The 22,664-nt window shown below is 41.1% G+C and overlaps 1 protein-coding gene across 2 annotated transcripts in view; it reads right to left on the bottom strand.

Annotated features, from left to right (window-relative positions):
• Positions 1-20,423, bottom strand: part of MPDZ (multiple PDZ domain crumbs cell polarity complex component) — a 171,593-nt gene extending 151,170 nt beyond the window's left edge. For both annotated transcript variants that reach the window (XM_065908320.1, XM_065908319.1), the window contains exon 1: positions 20,168-20,423. The gene's annotated coding sequence lies outside the window, so the exon portion shown is untranslated. The remainder of the gene's footprint in view (positions 1-20,167) is intronic.
• Positions 20,424-22,664: the final 2,241 nt, after the last annotated feature.

The following is a 22,664-nucleotide window of genomic DNA, read 5'->3' as shown; positions in this document are numbered from 1 at the left end:
TGAGTTACTGATTAGATGGTAATATTAACACCATCAAGACTGAGAATATTAAAAAAAAAAAAATAGCAAGTGATATGATGTTCTAGAAATAAAGCTCTGTCCTGATCAAGAGTTTAAAAGGCTGAGTGAGTGTTACAGTGCCTTTTAACACTGCTGCTGCTGCTGGACCCCCAAAATTCATATGCTGAAGCTGTAACCCTCAATGAGATTATATTTGGAGACAGGGTTTTTAGGAAATAATCAAGTTTAAATGAGGTTATAAGGGTGGGGTCCTAAACCAAGAGGACGGAAAACCTTATAAGACAAAGAGATATCTACGTTCCTCTCCCTCCTTCCTTTTCTCCCTCTCATCACATGCAAGCAACAAGAAAAGGCATGTTTCTTCATCGAAAGTACAGAGAGAGAAAGTGGCCATCCACAAAACCAGGAAGAGAGCTCTCACCTGAAACCAAACCCCGCTAGACCTTGAAGGTGAACTTCCCAGCCTTTAGAGCAATGGGGAAATAAATTTCTACTGTTTCAGCCACCCAGTCTATGGCATTATTTATAGCACCCTGAACTAATTACTGCAGACTGCAACCTTCCCACAGCCCCTGCTCCAAGGAATATGCCATTTCACACTATGCTATGCCCCTCTCCTCCAACCATAGCCAGGGAAGCAAAGGGTGGGCTCCTCACTCAATGGAAGACAATCTAACTGCTGACCTATGAGGTAAAACTAGGCTAGAGTCTCTCTCTTGAGAATTTGAAAGAATAAACCAATTGGAGAAGGCAATGGCAACCCACTCCAGTACTCTTGCCTAGAAAATCCCATGGACAGAGGAGCCTGGTAGGCTCCTCCATGGGGTCCATGGGGTCCTTAAGAGTCGGACACGACTGAGCGACTTCACTTTCACTTTTTACTATCATGCATTGAAGAAGGAAATGGCAACCCACTCCAGTGTTCTTGCCTGGAGAATCCCAGGGACGGGGGAGCCTGGTGGGCTGTCGTCTATGGGGTCGCACAGAGTGGGACACGACTGAAGCGACTTAGCAGCAGTAGCAGTGGAGCTAGAGTTGAAAAGATAGAAGAAGCATGAGTAAGAAAGAAGAAGCCAAGATGGGGCACACACAGGCTTGAGTTATGAGAGACAGAAACAAATCAGTGGACAGAGACAGAAGAACACAGCTGACATTAGGAGAGAGGCAAGTATTGCCCAGAAGAACCAACACAGCTAATGAGAGGAAAACAAAGTAAAACTGGTCCCCAAGAAATAGTCACTGGCATCCATTTTTACAGTGCACTCCATTTTGCCAGAGGTAATCTGTACGAGGCTCTCTTTGTTCCAATCAAACACACCTATTACACTCTGCTTAGGTACAGCATCATACTATCACATCCCAAATAAACTAGCATCTTTCTTAAGATGAACCCTTCCTCCTTTAACTAATTCATGGGGATACTCTACTTCCAATAAAGATTTGAGGGAACTTACAAGCAAATACAACTTTAATATGAAAACTGAGACAATTAAGAATTTTACAAGAGAGATAGTTACTTCAAAAAAACAAAGCATGGGGAACTTCTACTACAGCAGGTGAATAAAATACTGTAAAGGATTCAGTTCTGATCAGAGTCTGAGAAAAGTCATCAGGTTTAAATCAAACAAATTATAAATCTACTGTTGATAAAGGAATGTGAGATCTGACTAACAAGGTTTCATTCTATAAATGAAACCATAGTAACTGTGGAAAACATTTACAAGTAATGAAAATATTTCTGGCTAAAATATTCTAGTCAAAGGAGAATAGAAATACTTTCACTTCAAACTCCACTAGAAAAATAAGCCAAACATGTATGTTAAAAGTAAAACACTAAAAAAAAAAAAAAAAAAAAAAACACCAGAAGTTACAATTTATAAACCAGGAGGAAAAAAGATGGAACAAACCATACTCAAGCAATCTAAGAGAGTTTGGGAATAGAGAAAATAAAGAAAAAAGGAAAAAGCATCATTAAAAAAAGAGGAATGAAATAAATTCAGATATCCACATTCACAATAAATATAAATGGGTTAGACTCACTGTAGAACAGGCTCACAATCTGTATCTCAAAAATGAAAATGAGAGTTGTAAACAGTCTGATGTCAACCTACAATTTTTAATATATCGAATAATAATATATGCTACACATAAAAAGGTATTTATGTGATTTCACCATTACAACAATGAGTTATTGATAAAAGGACACATTCTAAAATCAATTACAGTTATAGTTACTTTTAGGAGTGGACAGATGGAAGTGGTAGCTTTTGAGGAGAGAGAGGTCAAAAGATGACTTTAGCTTTCTCTACCTTTTTATGGAAACTATAATTTTGGAATGTTTTAAACTTATATGTGTAAAAATTACTTCAGTTGAAATATTTATGGATAAAGTGGTGAAATGCACGGTATTTTCTTCCAAAAAATGGCAGAGCCCAGAAGAAACAGGACTGGACCTGAAACAGTGGCTATTGAAAGTGAATAATGGATACATGAGGATTCATTATAATATACACAACATAAAATGTACATTATACAGTTTTCATAACAAAAATATAGAAAAATAAGTGATTGACAGTAAACATGTGAAAATGTTAATACCTACCTAATTTTGGAGGACGGGACTAGAGCTGATTAGTTCCTTCTTTATTCACAATATTTTTCAAATTCTCCCTATCATCCTTCCCCAACAAAAAAAGACTTCACCTTGAACTACTAAATTACTTGGAAAAATGTTTTACTATTGGTAAGTGCTACCAGAAAGATAATTTCTTCAGGCTAGATCACTTAACCCCCACAAAATGACAGGAAATATCATGAAAATGTTTCTTCAAAAGTAATATTTCATAAGGAATCTGCATTTGTATCATTAAAAACAAATTTATTCTGATTTTCCGATGTTAGAACACTGCTTCTAGTTTTACCAAGCCCTGTGAGGTAAGAGCCTTAGAAGCAGAACTATGGCCCCGGATTAGCTAATTCCAAGCGAGGCTGAGCAGCAGGGCAGGAAGTGATGAATGACTATTACTGCTCTACTTCCGAACATACACGCAGAGCAAACTAAAACCCCCACCACTGGAAATGATGGGTCAACCCAAGAGAGAACATGAATATAAATTTGTTTCAGTTGAAAGAAAATGTATCTTTCATGTTTATGTAAATGATGATTCAACATTATGAACAGGCACATAATATATTTAAGCTAAAATTATAATATGGGCAAGTGGCATATTAATCCACATTTGGACATACATAAATTATAATCATTCCTCTGATCAGGAATCTACATACTCTAAACAAATTCTGGTAATAATAATTATCTCATTCCTTTTCCTAGGAATTTACTAATATGGAGAAAAGAACCTACTGAAAATACTTATAGATATTAGGCTACTTAGTCACTTACAGACGCACTTACACAACAATGTGTTTATACTAACAAACATTAACTTTATTTAATGTTCATTAACTTTATTTTGGTTTTGAAAGCTACTTCCTTTTATTTTTAAGACTGTTGGCCTGAAGTGAAAGGTTCATTGTCCTTTCAAAAAGTAAAACATGTTCTGTCCTTAACTGCAGATTTCCTAAAAGCACAAAGATACTAATTTTATACAGACATTTTACCAGATTTATATCCACTTCCAGAAACACACACAAATTATATTTTGTGATGCTTTTGAGTCAAGCTCCTTATTTACTGCTCACACTCAAAGATGAAGTCAATTTTATGGTTGAAAGCAGCCTTAAAAAACACATAGGGCACAGACAAATACAAATTCGCTAAGGTTTGGTGAACTATAATTTTAAAAATAAGTGTAACAATTTAAACAATAAGAATCAGCAGTGTATCTGGGATTAGAACCTCAGGCTGCTTTATTACTCAATTGACTTTTTGAAAGGCAGGACTTTTTTTTTTAATATACTACAAACCAATTAAGTTTATATTCCATTGAACTATATTCATTTCCTTCCTCCTCCATCATCCATATTTTTTTTCCAAGAACAAGCAAGGAGACACACACATACACACTGCTAGAGAACTAGAGATTCCAATACCTTCTCTCTGGGCAACCATTTTTATGTATTTTCCATCCATACTGTTCTCCCTTAAAACAATCATTCCTACAGGAAAGGGACCCTCTGCCCAAGTCAACTCACACCAAACACAGAGAAAAGATTTAGATGATTCTGAGAATAAAGATTTAACCTCTTCTGTTCTCTCATCCCCTGGCTAAACTCAGGAATTCAGGCTGGTGGGCAGTTTGCTCCTGACTGCCACCTCACTGTCAGTGTTGAGAGCCGAGCACCAACAGGCGGGCAGGCTTCTTGAACAGAGCAGGCAGGGGAATTCCTCCAAGGGCTGCCCCTGCAGGCAACACCCCTGGTCCTCATCAGACTCCAGAGGCAGCCGACCGTTCACACAGCACCCACTCCAGCCACATCACTGTACTGAGCGAGGCCGAGGACAGACAGAAGGATTACCTCCGCCACAGCATCCTCAGGGGTCACCCCTCCAGGAGGCAACCGATCCACCAGAGAAATTACCCAGGGCGCCTGCCTCCAGCCCTTTGCCTGCCTGGAATGCAGCAATGCCCCAGCGGGCGGGGCCAGCGGGGTCCCTGGCGCTTAGAAAAGGCTCGAAAACACAAAGCATCCCCATAGGACCCTGTAACCCGGCCAGCAGCTGCCAGCCCGTTCTGCGTGAGGACTGCCCAACTGCAAGAGGTGACAGACCAAGCTCTGTCGTCCCTGGCTGCCCTCTCAGAGATGAGCTTGTGAGATCGCAGCAACAATACTGGCATGTAACAAAACCACTGATGGCTCTGTCAGTTGTGACTCAATGATTCCTTAGGGGAAAGTACGAAGGAACAGTACAGACAGACAAATTTTACAACACAGATACACTGTGGAACTAGGAGGTGGAAGGTCAGAATACTACAACCATGCTGGTTCGACTTACCTCCCATCCAACTAGTTCACGCTCTTCATCAAAGGTCATCCAAGGGCTTTGCCCCATAATTTAAAAAAGAACTCTACATCCACCGTTCCCAAACGGTTTTTCCTGTTCTGGAATCTTTTCTACAAAAATTATGAAACACCATCTATCATATCACCACTTAGCTATCATTTAGCTATAAATACTAAATGTAATTAGATATTTTTTATTTTTCCCCATCAATCAGTACTTCCTAACTTCAGTCTGTGGCTTTCATGATTTCCCTTTGCTGAATTTGGATGGAAACAAAGATAACATTTACAAACTTTAACCAGAAAGGGGCAGCCTCAAATTTCAAATGGCATACCGCAGTGTGAGTGAACGGAGCTGTTTTTCTTTACTGGACTATGCTTGTGGTGACTAGAGGTCTGCGCCCACGGTGACTCAGTCCCAACCCTTTGCTGTGCTGAGAAGGGTTCATGAGAGATCATGCTTTCTTGCTCTGAGTCCATTCTTTGCAATACTTGTCATGGAACATTTAGAACCCTTAAGTTTAGCTGGCAGAAGAAATTAATGCATTCTTGCAATTTTAATGCTTTATAATTTCAAATATCATATTTAATGACATCAGAAAAGTTTGTGACCTTTTAGCAAAACAACTTGCTAATACCTTATTTTGCTGATATGGAGTAAAAGGGCAAAGAGATTACTAACTTTCCCAAGATCACATAACTCAGACCTTTCATTAAGCAATCCTATTTCTATAGCCATTATTATGCAGGGGCACTGTAAAGTTTACATAATAAAACATCAATAACTATCTGAAAGTTTCAACTGAAGGTAGTCTTAATTCATCTACAAGAGGATATAGGGGCAGAAGAAAAAGGGAGAAATAATAAGCTTAAAAACCTTACTCATTAGATTGGGTGTCTAATAAACTCCCTAAACAATGAACTGTTTAATTTTCCATATCATTTTGTGGAATTTTTTTTTAAAAGCAACTTTATTGCTCAGATAAAAATTAACCACCAAATATTCCCTTCAAGAGCCAAAGGTTTCCAAATATATATTCACCACTGGAACATTTAAAATGTAGGTGTGTTGTAATCCACAACTAAGCCAATAATTTGTCATTTAAGACTGTTAAAACATGCTCTTCAATAACAACTGATAGTAAAACTGTATATAAGAACTGGTTTCTGTTGCATCTACTATAATAACAACTCTTCCACAAGTGAGTTTTTTAGACAATGAACTGGCATTTATTTTTACTCTTTGAAATGAAACTGTTTATGAAATAGCTGTCACATATCCCCATCTTCTTAAACATAGTATATGTGCTTCCAAACATACATACCTTTAATCCTACCAATAGCTCAATATTAGATATACCCACTTTCAAGTAAGAAAACTGAGGCTGAAAGATTCAAGTATTTTCTCCTATATTCATGAAGTATGTAAGCATCAGAGCTAACATTAAAAGCCAATCTGAGTCTGACTGACATCAAAGCCAAGTGCTTTCCACCAAATCATAGCTCTGTGCTCTAATAATACTACTACAGGAAAGAAAGTAGCTGCTTACCTTCAGATAAGTAGCCTCAGACAGCCAGGCTTTCAGAGGTCCCAAACTGCTACTATAAGGCTCTCTTGAAAAAACACTCATCATTTTACTAGTTGTGAGATCCTGGGCAAGTCACTTAACTTTTTGGAGCTGCTGTTGTAAAGTGAGCATTAACAATAACATATGCAAAATGCCTGGAAGAAACAGGCATACAAAAGCCGCTGCTATCATTATTTTGTCTTCGAGTGTCTGCACCAACTCAGTGGACATGAGCTTGGGTAAACTCCGGGACCCGGCGTGCTGCAGTCCATGGGGTCGCAAAGAGTCAGACACCACTGAGCAACTGAACTGAACTGAACTGCGTGTTTGTTGTTTCCAATTTGGACATAACTCTTCAAGAGTGAAAATTTGATCATTTCTGACCTTGGTCTTGTAAGTTACACTATGTCTTACCTATGTAGTAAATAAAGCATGTAGCTTTAGGACAGCTTTCCCGTTGCTGAAAAATACACGTACTTTTTGTACTATTGAAGATCCCCCAAATCACTCCCTCTAAAATACTTCAAAAAGTAGAAATGAACCCAAAGAATTTTGTAATCCAAAATTTTGTAATCCAAAATTCAGCTTAGTCAAAGAACTGACACTTAAAAAAGTGTTAAGTTACCAACCAGAGGAGACAGACAGAGAGGGAATAGATGTGGTGTCTGACAAGACAGAGATAAACGAACAGGAAGAAAGGAAGAAGAAATATTGAGGTGAGGAAGCTGAAAGGGGGAAGAAACAGAAAGCTGAAAGACAGCAAAGCAGGTTAGAAAGCCCTGAGAAAAGTCCTTAGCATTTGCCAGGCTAACAGGAGGTGGAGGGCATGCTGACTAAGGTCACAGATGCCCAGAGGAACTGAATCATCTCCCCACCAATGTGAAATCTGATCTCAAAGGAAGAACTGCAACTCAACCTTCCTGTACCCAAACACAGTAAAACTCATTACATTTGAGTCACTATCCTTTGAGTCAGTTATCAGAATCTCCCTGAGATGAAGTATGTGAAAGTGCTTAGAAAACGGGAAGTTATAGAAGTATTAGGCATTATTATTACTATCAACAGTATTAGCATCAGAATGACTAACTGATGCTGTTGTTTCCTATCCCTAATTTAAGAAAATCAACAACGATAAAAACATTATATACACACAGCACTATTTTAGCAAGTTTTAAATAAGCACTTACATTTCCCTAGGCATAAGGCAGAGGCAGATTCAGCACAAAGATACCTGCACCAGATACTTCCGTTCTCATACAAATAAATACACACTTTCACATCTAATTTTGCATTCATAATTGTTTTTTTTTAAGAAAGTCATCCTAAATTCTATAAACTTTAAGCTCCCCCCCCAAAAACAAACAAACTGTACTGTCTGTCTCTATCACTAAATCATATGGCAAAGAAAAATAAAGACAGGTATCTTGCTGCCGAGCTCTCAATTTTGTAGAAAACAGTACATAATTACACTGCCACAAGATGTGCTAAATTTAGGGAGAGTAAAAGGAATCCAATGCTATCAGAATGAGTCAGAAAAAAAAAAAAAAAAAAAACTGGGAATGTGACATGTGAATCGTCCTGAAAGACTTGCAACTTGGGATATGAGGGACAGCCAGGAGAGGGAATGGCAGGCGAGAATTCTACCACTGAACCACCCACGCCAGGAGAGGGAATGGCATCTCTTACAACTGGAAAGACACCTGCTAAGACAAGAAAACCACATAATTTAATGACAATGGTTCTGTAGCACAAGGCTGCCACAGTAGACAGGGCAGAGGAAAGCCACGTTTCCAAGGCCTTCGTGGGACTTTGCCTACAGGGGAGAGCAGTGACTTCTAGATACAAGGTGTGGCAGGGAAGAGGGGCGAGTCACTAAAATTTATTTTCTGGGGGAAAAAACATTCTGGCAATAGGCTACATAGTTCATAAAAAAATAGAAAAGAACTAGGAATTTCCCTGGTGGTTCAGTGGTTAAGTCTCAGCACTTCCAATATAAGGGGCCCAGGTTCCATCCTGCAACCGAGGGTTCATGAGCCTCAACTGAAGATTCCTTACGACATAACTAAGAAAAAATCCCACAATTCTCAACCGAGACCTGGCACAGCCAAAGAAAGAAAGAAAGATTTTTTTTTTAAATAGAAAAGAATTAATAATAGTACAAACAGACGTCAGGTTGTTAAAAACCAGCCCAGTCCACGGGGCGGGGGGGGTTGCAGAAATGTGAGCAAGATTAATGCCAAGAAACAAGAGAGGTGATACAGACACACACGTTAGAGAGTATTAAAAAGATCAATGAGCACTAATTGTGTGTTTGGGACAGGTGTAATGAGTGAATGACAGCAACAGAGGTCTACTCTCAGCATTTCTAATCTGGGAAACTGAAAATACCAGAGCATCATAAGCTTAAAGAGCAGAAAAAGAAATGTCACTTAGAGGAAAGGGGTGGAAATGCATTCCTTTGGGGCATATTGAGCTTGATATGTCTAGAAAACAGGAAATAATAGAATCTAGGCTCCATGAGGGTAGGAACTTTTGTTTTTGTTTTTTTAAATATTGTTGATTTCTTTTTCTCACTGGGCTATATCACCAGTCCCAGAAACAGTAGCTGGCCCAAAGTGGGCACTCAATAAATATTTGTTGAAAGAATGGATCAATTACATAAGTGAATCTAAGGAGAAAAAAATTTGGAAGTATAAATCAGGGAATCATTGGCCTAAAGATGTTGCTGAAGATAAAGAAAATTAATCTGGGAGAAAATAGAGTTTAAGGAAACAGAGGCTGGAACTCTGGGAAACAGACATTTAAAAATAAAATATAAGAATTACTTTGGGGTAAAAATCCATTAGAAATAAGGATTCTTCATGCTTTATCACTCTCAACATGTACTTACAAAACTCCCACCAGGGCCAACACTCTAGGTCAGGTTACTGTTTATTTAGCTGACCGTAAATAAGGGTCTTCACTGACATCACATTTGACATCACTTTGGTTCCTATACCTAATGTGATCACAAATGACTTATGGAAAGTGAAAGTCACTCAGTCAAGTCCAACTCTTTGCAACCCTTTGGAATTCTCCAGGCCAGAATTCTGGAGTGGGTAGCCGCTCCCTTCTCCAGGGGATTTTCCCAACCCAGGGATCGAACCCAGGTCTCTGGCATTGCAGGTGGATTCTCTATCAGCCAAGCCACAAGGGAAGCCCCTGACTTATGGAAGATAACCTTAATAAAGTCAAATTAAATATAGAAGATCGAAATATCTTAGACATCAAACAATTATTTGTAAGAACAAATTCAAAATCCTAGCGGAATCAAAGTGTTTCAGCCAGATCCAAGATGAAATAATATCTACATATATGAAAACTCTGGGCTTCCCAGGGAGCTCAGTGGTAAAGAATTTGCCTACCAGCATAAGAAATGCAAGGGAGACAGGTTCAATTCCTAGGGAAGATCCCCTGGAGGAGGAAATGGCAACCCACTCCAGTATTCTTGCCTGGGAAATCCTACAGACAGAGGAGCCTGGTGGGCTACAGTCCACAGGGTCACAAAGTGTTGGACACGACTGAGCAGACACGCATGCAAAACATGGGGGGAAAAAACCTAAAAAATCAGTGTGCATGCTCTCTTATTTACCTCCATACTAAACCAAAATGAATTCACCTCTAGATCTTCCATTAACTGAATATGCAAACACTCAAAATAAATTAAAGTTTTCCACAGTAACTGAAACCAAGGTTTTTCATAACCTGTACTAAAAACTCTCTAGAGAGAATGCTGTATCCCTCTGACAGCAAAGAGATGCCACTCTCTAACCCAGCTCATAAGCTCATCAGGCAGTGGTAATCTACACTGCTGAAGACACATCGAGCAAAGTCAGGTGAAAAGATAATTTACATCATGCTGGTCAGATTCCAAGTTATTCAGATAAGGGAAAATTATATAAAGAAGTCAAAAGTAATATAAACCTACTCAAACACAAACCTCAGCCATATAAGATAAGTAAGTGTGGGCCAATTCAATCCCTTAATTACTAATTCAGAGATAATTATAACAGGCTACACTATTTAGTTACTTTATGTAATTCCATAGGACTCACTAAGGCCATCCTAACAACCTTGTATTTTCTCTCTAAAAACAATTTAAAAGACCTTATTCTTTCAATAAACATGACTACTTGCTTCTTAATTAACCCATCTACTACTTAATCACATACATTAACTGTATTTTACTATGGCACTCAAAGGGCTGTTAAAATTAAGATGATAAACCAACTTTTACTTCCGTAATAATCCAGAGAGTGTACCTGCTTTAAATGGTGTTGTTCTGGGGTTTGTAGATTTTGTTGTTACACATAATTTCAATCAAGTGATAAGAAAGTAGCAACAAACATATAAATGCTAAAAATGACCTGAGAAATCTGAATGACCCCAGTAAGAATAATGTGTTTTCAAAAAAATAATGACCATCCCTTCTCCAATTCTTGGTGTGCCCAATGATCTTAGGTGTAACATACACTGGGGGGCAATTATTTGGATAACTCAGGCAACAGATTACTCCTTTGTTATCCAATTCACTATATGATGGTCATATAAAGTTGTCAAAAGAAGTAACCAATAAATCTTTCAAACATTATAAGAACTACCAAAAACATGCAAAAGGGTCAGGAGAACTAGACAAGCACTCTGGAATAAAGCTTGGGGCTCAATACTAAGAGTGACTTCACAACGTCATATACAAAAGCTTGTTGAAAGCCTCAATGCTCATGCAACTTTTTTTTTAATTACCTGACACAGTCAAAAGTTAGAAAAATTTAAAATTTTATTTCACAATTTACCAGGTTTTTTTTTTTAAACAAAACATAACTTACATATTTTTAAGCTTCAGCGAACATTAAATACGGGTATTCAGATTTTATGTTGATCTTAAGAGACAGGAATTCAAGAAGATAGAATAAAACTATCAAATACAAAAGTCTGACCCAACACAGTTGAAACCAAACAAGCACACTACAAGACAATGAAGTATAAGAGAATCCTGAACTATTAAAAACTCTGAATGGTATATTCATACAATGAATTAATACTCAGCAATAAACAGTAAAAAAAAACCACAAGAAAAGGCAACACGGATGAACCCAAAATAGAGTCAAAACAGTCAGACACAAAGAACGCACTGTCTGACTCCATCTATTTAAAGCTCCAGAGAATGCAAACTAATCTATAGTGACAGAAAGCAGATCAGTGGTTACTTGGAGATGGGGAAGTAGGAGAGGCAGGAAAGAATTCCCAAGGGGCATGAGAAAAAAAACTGCCAGGGATGGACATGTTCAGTCTTGACTGCCAGGATGGTTTCACAAGGGCCAAAACGCAACAAACTATACAATTTCAATACGTGAAATTTATCATATGTGAACTACGAATTACATTAATCTCAGTAAAATATTTACACAAGCCCTCCCCATGTTTAGGAGATGTTTAGGAGAGCCTAAACATTCTGAGTTTAGCACCCAACAGATATTCATCGAATTTAACAGAGCAGCCTAGGGAGAAAAATCCAGGCCTAGGAGGGCTGTTTATACAGACAAAGATATTGATAGATATATGGCTATGACTATAGACAGATAGCTGAGAAAAGAAGAGAAGCTAAAGGCAAAGGAGAAAAGGAAAGATACACCCATTTGAATGCAGAGTTCCAAAGAATAGCAAGGAGAGATAAGAACGCCTTCCTCAATGACCAGTGCAAAGAAATAGAGGAAAACAATAGAATAGGAAATATTAGAGATCTCTTCAAGAAAATTAGGGATACCAAGGGAAAATTTCATGCAAAGATGAGCACAAAAAAGGACAGAAATGGTATAGAACAAACAGCAGCAGAGGATATTAAGAGGAGGTGGCAAGAATACACAGAAGAACTGTACAAAAAAGATCTTCATGACCCAGATAAAAACAATGGTGTGATCACCCACCTAGAGCCACACATCCTGGAATGCAAAGTCAAGTGGGCCTTAGGAAGCATCACTATGAACAAAGCTCATGGAGGTGATGCTATTCCAGTTGAGCTATTTCAAATCCTAAAAGCTGATGCTGTGAAAGTGCTGCACTCAATATGCCAGCAAATCTGGCAAACTCAGCAGTGGCCACAGAACTGGAAAAGCTCAATTTTCATTCCAATCCCAAAGAGAGGCAACGCCAAAGACTGCTGAAACTACCGCACAATTGCACTCATCTCACTTACTAGCAAAGTAATGCTCAAAATTCTCCAAGCCAGGCTTCAGCAATACATGAACCGTGAACTTCCAGATATTCAAGGTGGATTTACAAAAGGCCGAGGAAGCAGAGATCAAATTGCCAACATCCGCTGGATCATTGAAAAAGCAAGAGAGTTCCAGAAAAACATCTATTTTTCCTTTATTGACTATGCCAAAGCCTTTGACTGTGTGGATCACAACAAACTGTGGAAAATTCTGAAAGAGATAGGAATACCAGACCACCTGACCTTCCTCCTGAGAAAATGTATGCAGGTCAAGAAGTAATAGTTAGATCTGGACATGGAACAACGGACTGATTCCAAAACAGGAAAGGAGTACGCCAAGACTGTGTATTGTCACTCTGCTTATTTAACTTATATGCAGAAAACATCATGCAAAATGCTGTGTTGGATGAAGCACAAGCTGGAATCGAGATTGCTGGGAGAAATATCAATAACCTCAGATATGCACATGACACCACCCTTCTAGCAGAAAGCAAAGAAGAACTAAACAGCCTCTTGATGAAAGTGAAAGAGGAGAGTGAAAAAGTTGGCTTAAAGCTCAACATTCAGAAAACTAAGATCATGGCACCCGGTCCAATCACTTCATGGCAAACAGACGGGGAAACAATGGAAACAGTGTCAGACTTTATTTTGGGGGGCTCCAAAATCACTGCAGATGGTGACTGCAGCCATGAAATTAAAAGATGCTTGCTCCTTCAAAGAAAAGCTATGATGAACCTAAAAATGCATATTAAAAATCAGAGACATTACTCTGCCAACAAAAGTCCATCTAGTCAAAACTATGGTTTTTCCAGTGGTCATGTATGGATGTGAGAGTTGGACCATAAAGAAGGCTGAGCACTGAAGAACTAATGCTTTTGAACTATGTTGGAGAAGACTCTTGAGAGTCCCTTGGACTGCAAGGGGATCCAACCAGTCCATCCTAAAGGAAATCAGTCCTGAATATTCATTGGAAGGACTAATGCTGAAACTGAAGCTCCAATACCTTGGCCACCTGATGCGAAGGACGGACTCACTGTAAAAGACCCTGATGCTTGGGATGACTGAAGGCAGGAGGAGAAGGGGACGACAGAGGATGAGATGGTTGGATGGCATCACCAGCACAATGGACATGAGTTTGAGTAGGCTCCAGGAGTTGGTGAGGACAGGGAAGCCTGGCATATGCAGTCCTTGGGGTTACAAAGAGTCGGACACAGCTGAGCGACTGAGCTGAATTGATAAGAGGGATGAATACACACACATATATATATGTATATTCTGCAGATTTAATCAGTATAAAGGCACATTTCAGTGCTGTACTTTTTCTAAAAGGGAACAGCATGACTACATTCACCACTCCCGGATAAATCATGAATGAAGTAGCAAGCAGGGGGTCAATGTCAGTCAAAACTACACTGAGTCCTATAGATGAGGCCCCCTCCAGCGCGACAGTCAGAAATAAATGTTGCCCAGAGGCAGACTTCATGTTTGACTTACTAAAAAAACAAATTACCTTCAAAAGCCTGGGGTGGATGCAGGGAGGATGGGAGATACTTGACTTAAACCTTTTCAACATTATCCAGTAAAGCCTTAGACAAACTGGACCTGTTGGTGAAGGGGAGAGCTAGCAACATACAAGAGAAGCTAGCCATTCCTTGTACAGATCAGAGAGGACCCTTTCAACTGCAGAATAATCTTTAGTATTTATGGTTCTGTCGCCACAGTTCTGTCAGTTTAGTGATGTCTTATGAGCACTGGATAACAGATTCCCATTATCATTTTCTTCAGCTAGGTCCCTGAAGCAAGGCCTGTTAGGGCCCACCTAATTGTAAAGTTAATCCAAAATTAACTATGGTCTATAAGAACATTTACTTTTAAGCCCAGATCAGGATTTAAACATGCCTTCTCCACTGGTGTCCTGTGTCCACATGGTGCTCAGCCATATTATACCTCCTTAAACAGTCAAGAGTCACTGGTTCTAACGGATGCTATTAATGTCAATTCAAATGTATGGATGTTTAATAATCTCAAATTATCCTCACTGAGAGGAATGACAATTAGTGAAAACTACTGATCAACAGTTGTACTTGTTCATTTGTATATCAACAAGCTGGGCGTCCTCATTTCACAAAATACTTGTGTTTTAGGGAGGGGTAGCACCTAGGTGAGAGAACAATAGCTAAGTTTTCAGCTTCTTTGCACCTATCTATGTCACCCATATTTTTCAATGTGCTTTCTTAACTATCAAAATAAGTTACAAAAAGAAAAACTATCTTATATATTTTACCGTAACTAGTTTTAAAACATAACTAATAGAGTAAATGAAAAGCATTCCAAAACATATTCTTACTGTCAACATTAAATCATCAGCACAAAGGAAATAGGTTTTTCCTTAAGCTTTTGGTTTTTTTTGTTGTCTAGTAACTGATGTTTCTATTTTTTCCTTTCTTACAAGTGTTTCACTTTTCACTTTCCCCTCCTGCATTTATTTACAGCACCTCAGATATGGAGGTAGAGAGGTTTATAACAGCATAATAATGAATGCTGATTTTGCAGATGTAAATAAAACTAAAAGGAAAATAAAGATAACAATTCCTAGACCAAACCAATTTAACCACCATAGGCAAGAAGAAAAAAAGCCGGAATTTAAGTACTGTTTTACCTTTTTTAAAAAAAACGAAGCTCTCCAAATTTGGAAGAACTGCTTTAACATTTCTCTAACAAACATAATTTCATCACTTCAAAAAAGTTTTTATTTTATGATATAGGATATAAATTACTTTTTAAATTATATTTTCTCAAAATGGAGAATAAATTTCTGGGGGGAAAAAAGACTATGCCAAATACTTAACCACAAAATGTGCACAGGCTATACACACAATTGTCAGGCCACTATAATCTAAATAACAAATTATACTGTTTTACTCACACTCCAAAACCATCACGAGATGCTGACAATGCTAATAGTTCATCTTTGCCAAATTTAATGTTTTATTCATTTTGTGAGAGAATAAATATTTTAAGAAAACTGATGCTTTTAACGAAACACTTAAAAAGAAAACTCATTCTGTCTACAAAAAGAAAAGGCCAATTTCCCAGTGAACCTCAGAAGAGACAAAACGAGTGGCCTCAGACCAAAGAGAAGATACCTTTTTCCTCACATAACAGTTTTCCTTTCTTTCCAAATATCAAATTACCACAGAAATGCTTACTTACACCACTACAGTAGCCTCCTACAGGGCTTCCCTGCCTGACTCCAAAACAGTCCAGCTCTTCAAGGTCTCACGAGTTTACAGCTACAGTCTGAGAGAGCCTTACAGTGTCTGTAAGAATCTATCATGAACTGTGCCTCCCCCCAAATGTATATGCTGAAGTTCTAACCTCCAGTATTTCAGAATGTAACAGTAATCTTCTGGAACATTGTATTTATTTGGTGCTCTCTCCAGGGCCTAATCCAGTTCCTCCTATCTCCTAATCTGCTACTATCTACTCAATGCAGGACTATCTTAGACCTTCTTGGGAAGTGTCTCACAGGAAAGCAAGGATATCCGTTTTCTCTATCTAGAAACAATTCATCTCCTTATTCTTATCCACCCATGTGGAAAATCAAAGTGAAGATGTTCAGTCGTGTCCCACTCTTTGTGACCCCATGCACTATAGCCCACCAGGCTCCTCATCCATGGAATTTTCCAGGCAAGGATACTGCAGTGGGTTGCCATTTCCTTCTCCAGGGGATCTTCCCAACCCAGGGATTGAACCCGGGTCTCCCACACTGCAGGCAGACTCTTTACTGTCTGAGCCACTAGGGAAGCCCCCACCCCTGTGGAATCCCACTATCATTATTTAAGCACAGTGTATCAACTTTACCATACTACATGTCATTTCCAATTGTATTTATACTGATGCTCTTTTATGCAGGAAACTAATTTACAAGAGAAAATAGTATCATTCTTGTTAAAATATGGGGTTGATAATGTTATGTAACAATGCATTAATAACAACATCAAGTGAACTGCTACTTTAGGCCAAATGTGTTTTAAGGCACATATGACTGTTTACAAAATACAACTGGTGCTATATCATCATTCACATGCACCATCAAGCAGTCCTAAATTGTACGGGAACGTGTTTACTTCTTCATTCAACTACAAAATCTTTGGCTGATAGATGTGTAGCTTGCTCTACTAACATATAGGGACATTTCCAATCCAATATGTTATCTCTGCCCTAAGACCTTTTATGAAAAGCACAGAGGGCTTTGTGCATATTGTAAATATACAAAATGGAGCAACTCAATCTGAGTCAAATCTATGACATCAGACTTCAGATGTAACCTGGAGAAAATCACCTGCTCTTAACACAGGACAGTATCTTCCAGGCAATTCACTGCTACTCTCCAGCTTCAAATCCCTTAATCTAAACCCTAGACAATGGGGGCATTTCTTTAGAAAGCAAAGCCTCTCCACCACAGCAGCTAAAGACCTGAATCAATGTGAAATTACATTTCAAGGCCTTCCATAAATATCTCAGAGCACCAAGCTTGGCAGACATGTAGTCAACTCTGGGGACAGCCTCTACTCTGACACCATATATATGCATTCAAAAGTTACCTGACATGCAAAGAGGACGGCAGGGACCAAACAGGGCACTGCCTACATGCCAGAAATTTGGAACACAACAAAATCAGACTTCCACCTCTCCCTTCCCCAGCAACAACCAGCCCTGGGCTCAGGCAATACAATGAGGCAGTATGTTAAAGGAAGAAAGGAAACCAGAAACAAGCGAAGGGAAAAGAGATACTGAAAAAAGCCAAGGAAATCGGAGGGAAGGTATTACATGTGTGCAATCTAGCAGTAATACACTGAGATAAACTTCATTGATTTTTTGTTTGTTTTACAAATAAGGTAGGCAAGACAACCGATGATGAGTCAAGGAGCCCCCCAAACTACCTTTTGCCTGAGGAAAGGAACTTGTGACACCTCCTAACCTTTGCTTCTCTCTACATAAATGAACAAAGATACAGTTCTCAAAACTGCTCAGGTAGCAGAGTAACTAGAAGTCACCAGATCTCACTGCAGAGCACCCTGAGATATAGCTATCTCTATTAAACTCAACATAACTAAATATATAGTTTCTGCTAATCAGAAACCCCACTTTAGGCTAGACTCTAAACAAGAAAGATGCCAAAAGGTTAAGAAAACGATTTGAGAGTGAAACATGGAAATGAGAAAATCCAACACATTAACTTGTCCAACTATTGGGGAACAGTCTGCTAGTTCCTAGGATACCAGAACAGGACCTAAAGGCAATGAAATTAAACAATACACTCATCACAAGAGGGAGCATGTAAGCAATATTTCTGAAGCCTGATCTTGACTGGCAACTTTTTCTGTAGAGTAAGACAGTAAACTTTTCAGACTCTGAAGGCTATCCATCTCTATCTCAACTATGCAACCAGTCAACTACGTCACTGCTTCTGTGAAAGCAGATACCAACAGTAAGGATGCATCACAGAAAAAGGAATTAGTTTGGCTGTGCTCCAATTAAACTTAATGGGCACTGAAACGTGATTTTCATATAATTTTTACATGTCATGAAATGTTATTCTTTTGATTGCCTTTTTCAACCATTTAAAAGTGTACAAACTATCCAAAGCTCTTAAACTTTAGGGGGAAAAAAACAGGCTGCAGCAGAAAGATTTGACCCATGGCCCTTAAGTTTACATATCTCTGCTTTTAAGGATCCTCCTGTCAACTGGAGGAGCAGAGTGTGCAATACTGCTCAGTCTAGATAAATGTCGCCGATTTGTAAACTAGCCCATTAGCAAGCAGGAAATCTGGGCATCCCAGACAAAATTACCTCCACCACCCTCCAAAGCTTCCAGCCCCTCCCTCAGGCAAGGGTGCAGGTGCATTCATCTTGAGCTTTGCACTGCATTAGAAATCAAGCCAAGGAACTAACTTCAAGTTTTGTGGGGTTTTTTAATTCACCTCTTTGCCTAAATTCTACCAAAGGCTAAAGCAAGTATTAAGCAAATTTAGATGATGCAATTCTTATAAAAAGTTCACTTTAGTCACCTACACCCAAATGTGCATGTAATCCTGAAATCCCACTGCATCACCTTGTAAGTTTTGCAGACTAGATGTTATTTATTCTTAAAAGGCAACCTAAATGGGAAATGTCCAGAGAAACACAAAAAGGAATGTTTACGCCACACCTGTCCAACAAAACCGGATGGCAAGTTGGGCCACTTTTCAGATTATTCCCCTCTCGACATCCAAAGAACTTGGAGAGGTTTCCTTCAAGGCTGGTGAAGGTAAGGTCCTCTCATCTGGTGTCTCTGAAACACTAGCTGCCACCCGCTCCCATTCCGCCCAAGGCACAGAGCACCCATACCCAGGTTCTGCCCTAGCAGAGCGACCTCAGCACCCCCAGCCGCGGAGATGGACAGAGACGTCCCGCCGCCCTCGACTCGCCCCCGGACACTGGGCAGCGGCGGCCACCTCAGGCCTGCGCACGGCCCCTCCTCCCCGCAGTCCCAGCTTGAATTTCCACGCGATCTACAGGAAAGAATAGCCCAGCCTTTGTGCCTCTGTAAGAATGCAAGCAAGAATTTACATCATCACCACCGGTGAAACACACACACATACACACACAGCGTATTCAGAGCAGCGCTTCCCTAGAAACATCCGGCATCCCGAGGCTGCGAAATTGCAGACAAAGGCGCCCCACTGGCGCGGGCTGGGCGTAGGGGGCAGAGAGGGGGAGGCGACAGCAAAATGCTCCCACCAACGCGGACACGAGATGTTAAGGGCACAGGCGCTAGGGGGAGGGGTGAAGATGGGGGCGGGTACCAGTGAGCCGCCCGTTCTGGGTGCCCCGCTGCAGCCGAGGCGAGGATCGCCAGTCTAGGGGCGCATCCCCATCCCCTGCCCACCCTCGCGGAGCGATGGAGTGGGCGTCCGGCCTGGGGCGCGGCCAGCGCCGCGAACAGCAACAGGCGCCCGTGCCAGGCCCGGGGTTCCCCTCCCTGGCACCCTTACTATGCCCTTCCAGGCGACCGAAAAGATGAAACTTTTCAGCCTCTTAGAGTCAACAAGAGCAGAAGAGGAGGGAAGTGGCTGAAAGAACCGGGACGACCGCTCGGGAACCCGGCGAGTCGCAAAGGAAACTTCCAGACTCCCACTCAAGAGCCAAAGCAGCAGCGGCTTCTCGGTAGCGCGGGGTGGGGCAAGCGCACCCCTCCGGCCGCCCGCCCCGGCGCCCAGCCCCCGGCCCCCGGCCCCCGCGCACCTTCCCAGCCGGGGCGCGCGCAGGCCGCGGGGGCGCGCTCCGGCCTCCAGGCCCGGGCCCCGGCGCCGCTTACCCGGCTCGCGACGGCCGCCCCCGGCGGGAACGCTAAAGGGGCGGAGGGTGGGGACGCGGGGAGCCTCGCCTGCTCTCTTCTGTCCCGAAGTAACGGCCCGGCGAGGAGCTTCGGGATGGACGCGCACAGACGCTCCCGCGCGACCGAGAAACTTAATCCCGCCCGGCCCCGGCGGCCCGACGCCAGCTTCAGCCGCCGTCGCCCCCTCCCCCTGCGCGCCGCACTTGCGCCGACCGGGGCTGCCGCGGAGGCGGCGGCGTTGGCGGCCGCGAGGCTCGGGCCGCCCGGGCTGCGTGACGCCTGCGGCCGGCGGGGCGGCGGGCGCGCCTCGGCCAATCAGGGGGCGCGGCCCAGCCGGCCGGCCCGGGGTTTAAACCAGCTCGGCGGGCGCTCGGCTGGGATGTAGGGAGTGGGCTCCGCGAGGTTGCTGAGGGAAAGCCCCGTTTAATTGCAATGTCAAGTTTTAAAAAAAGAAGCGTGCATTTGCACAAGTCTGCCCCAGGCAATATTTGGGATATTCTTATACACTAAATTCTGGTACACTTCCCTGGTGGCTCAGACGGTAAAGCATCTGCCTACAATGCGGGAGACCTGGGTTCAATCCCTAGGTCAGGAAGATGTCCTGGAGAGGGAAAGGGCAACCCACTCCAGTATTCTTTCCTGGAAAATCCCATGGACGGAGGAACCTAGTAGGCTACAGTCCATGGGGTCGCAAAGAGTCGGACACGACTGAGCAACTTCACTTTCACTTTCTGTAAACTAAAAAACTGTTTATCTGAAATTCGGATTTAACTGAGCAGCCTTGATTTTATTTGCTGAATCTGGCAAACTTTGGGAACTGGTAGGCCCTATTTCTAAATCTGAGAACCTTTTTTTTTTTTTCTTTTTAATCCCAACGGAAATGGCAACCCACTCCAGTATTCTTGTTTGGCAAATTCCGTGGACTGCCTACAGTTCATAGGGTCACAGAGGCGGGCACGACTGAGCGACTAACAAACACTCTCTCTCTCTCTCTCTCTCTCTCTCTCTCTCTCTCTCTCTCTCTCTCCTTGTTAAAGTGATGAGAAGCACTTTAATGAGGATGCCTGGGGCTAATCTCACTTTGTAAAAACTAACTTTTAGCGCATCAATGTCCATTTTTTGACAATAGTCGAACTAAAAGACACAAAAGAATGCAAGAAGGCTTCAGAATTACAAGGTGCCAGAAAAAGCAGATTCATTTCTATCTTGTGCCGGTTAAGATTATCTTTCTGAAATCCTCAATTCATGAGCCCCAGGAATCTTGTCTGGGAAAGAAAACTGCTCCCTTTTCAATACATAAGTGTAACATTAGGGCATACATCATAGGATACTCAGAAGCCGAATTAAAATGTTTAAAGAATATATTTAATATCCTGAATTAAAGATCTGTTTTTCTTTGGCAGAATTGTAATTTTTGATGTGTCTTTAAAAAGCGATTTGTATATATTTCTACAATATTCACCAACTATTTGAGGGGAAATAGGTTACAAAATAGACAAGACTTCAAGGGGAAATTGGTTTGAGTTTTTAAATGGATATTTTCAGAAAGCTACAAAACAGAACATTTGCCTGCAAATGACTAGGAATTGAGTGAAGTGACCTCAGTGCCCTGGGTGGAGAGAGTGTCCTCAGCCCAAGGGCCCTTGTGTTTTCATTAACATTATGAATCTGTCTGGTTTTTTCCCACCAGCGAAATAAAAATACTGATTAGATTTTTTTCATAGTATATGGATATTCATTTCCTCTGCATTTTTGATAATAAAAGCTGAGATAAAATAAGTGGAAAATTCATCTCAGCTTACAGTCTCCCCTTGTTTCTTCAGCACACCTCTGTGTTGTATAACCTTTCAATCAGCACGCTCAGGTCTCACCATTCTGAAAAGGGGACAGAGAGGAGGAAGAAAGAGAGGAGAGAGAGAGGGACGGAGGGAGAAAGGAAGGAAGGAAAAAGAAAGGGAAGGATGGAGGGACAAAAGAAAAAAGAAAATAGCCTTGCTGAGCAGCTCCTTTCTCATCGGCTACCACACTTTCCCCTTTTCCTTCACATTTAAGTTTGTGGAAACCAACTAACTGAATCTGGCTTCCTGGCCCATCAGGGCACTAAAGGGACTTTTCTAGAGACACAGTGATCTTCCATCCACTAAATCCAGTGGATATGTTTCTCGCCTCCTATTCCTGTCTTCTCAGATGCATCCGTAACTGTTGCACATTCTCTCCCTGAACTGTTCCCCTCCCACTGAGTTTCCATGCCTTCACCTTCTCTTGGTTTTACGCCTTCCTCTTAGGGGCAGATGTGTGAGACCTGACGCTCATACAGTTTGAGACTCTGCTTTAAGAAAAGAAAAACAAAGATACCCTTCTTGGGAAAATTTTACTAAATTATGTGACCATGTAAACCTGTTGCTAGGGCTTTTCCCAGACAAAAGAAGGACCCAGAATCATCACCTTTACTAGCTGCAAAGTTGCTCTGCCTCTG

This window comes from Muntiacus reevesi, chromosome 17 (genome assembly GCF_963930625.1).
Source record: "Muntiacus reevesi chromosome 17, mMunRee1.1, whole genome shotgun sequence".
Lineage (NCBI taxonomy): Eukaryota > Metazoa > Chordata > Mammalia > Artiodactyla > Cervidae > Muntiacus > Muntiacus reevesi.
Note: the sequence above shows the minus strand (reverse complement) of the source record. Positions and strands in the feature narration are given on the sequence as shown.